The 4129-nt window shown below is 31.8% G+C and overlaps 1 pseudogene; it reads left to right on the top strand.

Moving 5' to 3' along the window:
* The first annotated feature begins 1400 nt into the window (after positions 1–1400).
* On the top strand, positions 1401–1528 carry LOC149528907 (U2 spliceosomal RNA; annotated as a pseudogene).
* The last annotated feature ends 2601 nt before the right edge of the window (positions 1529–4129 follow it).

The following is a 4129-nucleotide window of genomic DNA, read 5'->3' as shown; positions in this document are numbered from 1 at the left end:
ATCCACATCATGAGCTCTATTAAGTTGAATTAGTTCCTTTGTACTTCAGTGATGAGTTATTAAATAAGATCATTTGATTAATTCACTTAACTAATAAGTCTAGCCATGGGAGTTTTGTAGTCTTTGGTTTAATTAATTGTGTTAGAAGATTTACATAGTTCCTACTGAGGTGGAACAATCTCCTATGGAGGTGGAGATCATACTTGGGCATTGGGTAGCAGAGGAGACTCCTATTGTGGATGGCTTGAGTTTGTTCCCTTGTTGTTATAGTGATTTCTTGTTTTAGTTTTTCTTTTCCTTGCAATCGAGTGATTGCTGGCAATTTTAGATGACACATTGTCCTCCTTTGTTGTTTTTTTTGTTTAAGTTTGTAGCTATTGTGGGGGCTTGTCCCAAGTTATTCATTGACCATGTTGACCATGGTTGGTGGGCTAATTTCCTGCGGACCTTTGTCTTTGATGGAGGGAGATTTGGTTTATCTGCATCTTTCATTACTAGGCCCTTGGTAATGTTCTATTATTGGTGTCTAGAGATTGATTGTACTTTGGATCAACACCTATTAATTGTTTCTTTTCTTAATAAAACATATGTAATTAAGCTACAATATGCAAAACTAACACTGAATGGACATGAACTAAATATCTATATATGCTTTATTTTATGCTAAAATGCTATGAGGTAGCTCTCAAATGCTCCTAAAATACTAAAAAACTCTTAAAGATGACCCTAGAACAATTTTGGCATAGTTGTGTTATATGAATTCTAGATGATTTATGCTTGGATTGGAGGTCCTTTTATAGGAATTTTTAGAAGTTTGAGGCTAGAATTAATCACCAATAGTCATGGAGGCTGAGCCTTGTTTGATACATGTGATGAACTATAATTAGATGAATTAATTCTTTTGTACTTTGGTGATGAGTATAAAAATAAGACCATTTGATTAATTAACTTAACTAACAAGTCTAGCCATGAGAGTTTTAGTAATTGGTTTAATTAATTATGTTGCAAGTATTATTAATTAAATATTTTCTTTTTGTTATTACTGAACATTAGCATTTGATAAGAAATTGATTATGTAATATGATGAATAAGATTTAAAGTAAACTGACAAAATAGACTATTGATTATATTGAGCTATTTTGAAATTATTACAATAATTACCTGAATACTTTAATTTTTTCCATTTCTATATAAAGTCAATCATAATGTTAATAAAATTAGATATTACGCATCTTTATTATTTCTAATATTTATGTACAAGAGTATTAAGATCACTCTTTGACGCGAATATACATATTGTTTCCCCTTCCAAGATATATTTATCCCACACGAAGCATAGGGATACTTGAAAAGACACCAAAAGGAGCTTTAAATTAAGGAAGGAAGGAACAAACGAAATCATATATTTCTCAGCCTTTTGGATAAGATCAAGTGTAGTATCTGTTCTTATCAGTTTAATATCTGTTACATGATATTAAATTAATTTCTTCAGAGCGAGCACTACTGCAGAATGCCTGGCGTACCCCACAACCCCAACTCAATCATAAATTGATTATTTTATTGAAAAAGAAATATAATTAGTTGTTCCTTTTTGTTTTGGTTGCTGAAATGAATTCTGGAAACGAATTTGACAACTCTGCACAGTTTTTGGCCTAAGTTCTTCTACTTGTAACTTGTTTCTGGATGCTTAGTAATGGTTGAACATTGCACAGCCTAAGCGAGTTTGATTTATATGTTTGCTGTCGTCTGTTCAAGTATATTAAATTTCATAGGCGAGGCCAGTTTTTGAGGATGCTAAGATCATTATGATCCATACATTTCCCCTTAAAATTGAATAACTCTTTGTGTTTTTGTGTCCAACTGAATGGTCCTATTGATCATTCCTGGAACCATTTTAGTGTCCACAAGTCAATAATAACTGAGTGCTTCACCTCCTATTTTAGTCTTGACGCTAGGTCATTGACCTTACTAACTAGCCGGACAAAAAGCTTATTAATAGTCCTTACAATGATTTCTGCTTTCATCTTCTTCCTGCATTGCTGCTTATAATTAGATATTTGTTTAGTATTGTTGAATTTCTACTTATAATTATTATTATAAGTTCCTTTATGAGTATGCTGTTTTCTGAATTCCGGCTTAAATCAGATCACCCTTCTTAAATAGAAGTCTCCATATCTATCAACATACTAAAATGATTATTGAAATAAAAATATATATTTCTTTGACCAGGAGCTGAGAGTTGAGACCATTAATAGAATATTTTATTATTGAATCTAAAATTATTCTTTCAACACTCAACAATATTCTATTGAAATTAAAAGTGCAGTTCTTTAACCTTAGTTGGAAATTGAGATTATAAAAAAAAAATTAATTTTTATTAACATTTGAAATAGAAACGTCTGAATTTTGATGATAAGAATATAGTTAATATATTTTTAAAAACAATAACATTATAACTATCATAAGATGTCAATGTATTTAAAATATTGATTATTTCTATCAGCAATGTCAGAAATATAAATAATACATAATATTATATTTTTAGGAACAATAACATTATAACTATAATAAATGTCAATGCCTAAAAGATATTGATTACTTCAGCCTGTAAAGTCAAAATTAAATTCTTACTAATGCTTGACATGATCAAAACTTTCTTTCTTAAAGATGTACGACTTCTTACTATTAATCTTACATCTTCAAGAGCAATAACATCATAATTATTACATGTTAATGCTCATAAAAAATGAATCACTCTTATTTGTATTGTTAAAATTCAATTCCTATTTATGGTGACAAGACATGGATTACCCTTGTCTACATTGTCAAACTTCATTTTTATAAATGAGTATGTCTCCTACTTTTTGATAAAAAAAAATAACAAGAGAGTGCTAACACACTAAGACAGTTAAACAACACTTTAACAACACCTAGTTCCAAAGTAAAAACAACATCATAGGTCTACCTCTATAAAAAAAGAAAGGTCTGAAAGCAACACAATAAATAGTGATAGTCAGCATTGTCAAAGTTCATCATGGGACAAACCCCCATACAAGTTGTATACTTAAATAAAAAATCAATAACAAAATACTAGGTGATCCTTTTAAAACTATCAAAAAGTACCTAGTCACTATAAGAAAAGGAACAAGACACACACATCCTCAAAAGGACAAAAACTAAAACTTAGGCATTGGAGAGCCTGTCTATCATTCACCATCACAATCAATAGTCCAAATTTAATAAGACCACTAATTTGGGTCAACATTCCCAAAGATCTTCCACATTGCTACAGACTTTCTTCCTACTCAATAGAAAAATGAATCACCTCAATAGAAGCAAGGAGAGGAAAGATCACAATACCAAGAGTGGAGAAGTGACATAGCCAAACATCAACACTATCACCAGTGGCATCCCAACTATCCTCCCCTTCAACATAGATCTCCTCCATCTCCAATATCACTACCTTGAACTCAACATCAATAGGAGACAATCCCATCATCAAATAAACCATGAAGGAGGTAAACAAAAAATCCAAGCCCACTATCTAGGTAAGTAATCATTACTAATAACCAAAAGGCATAGGGAAACCCTCTGAACAAGGAATAAACACCTATCAAGTAGGTCAAACACTCAACCTCATCAAAAATTTGGGCTTCTTCTAAAAATTAACCACTTGTGTAGACCACATAGAGTAGAATAGAAATCCATCGAGATACCCAAGCACATTGATATGGTACCCCCAATAACATGGGGGTAGCGAGTGCACTTTACATCCCAAGAGAGTTGTTTGTTTTTTATTAAGAAGAATAGGTTTTGAAGGGTCCTTGAAACCCTATACAAAGCTAAAGATATTCAATAAACACTATCTTAAAAGAAACAATGGACCTAGGTGAAACAGGTCACCAACCCAACAATGTGGCAACCTCGATGACAGAAAAGATAATCACCAACCAACTCAAAACTTAAAAAGGCCTATCACAAAAAGGAACATACAATTTACTCTTTTATTTAGAGCATCCCTTGTAGGATTTGAGATTCATATCTAGAGGAGGAACATAGGACTTAGATTTATTTATTTTTATAGCAATCCATCTGTCCTCCACCTTTGCGGCATGTATTTGCCAAAGCC

Source organism: Cupressus sempervirens, chromosome 11, assembly GCF_028749045.1.
Source record: "Cupressus sempervirens isolate cs-2001-9-10 chromosome 11, ASM2874904v1, whole genome shotgun sequence".
Lineage (NCBI taxonomy): Eukaryota > Viridiplantae > Streptophyta > Pinopsida > Cupressales > Cupressaceae > Cupressus > Cupressus sempervirens.
Note: the sequence above shows the minus strand (reverse complement) of the source record. Positions and strands in the feature narration are given on the sequence as shown.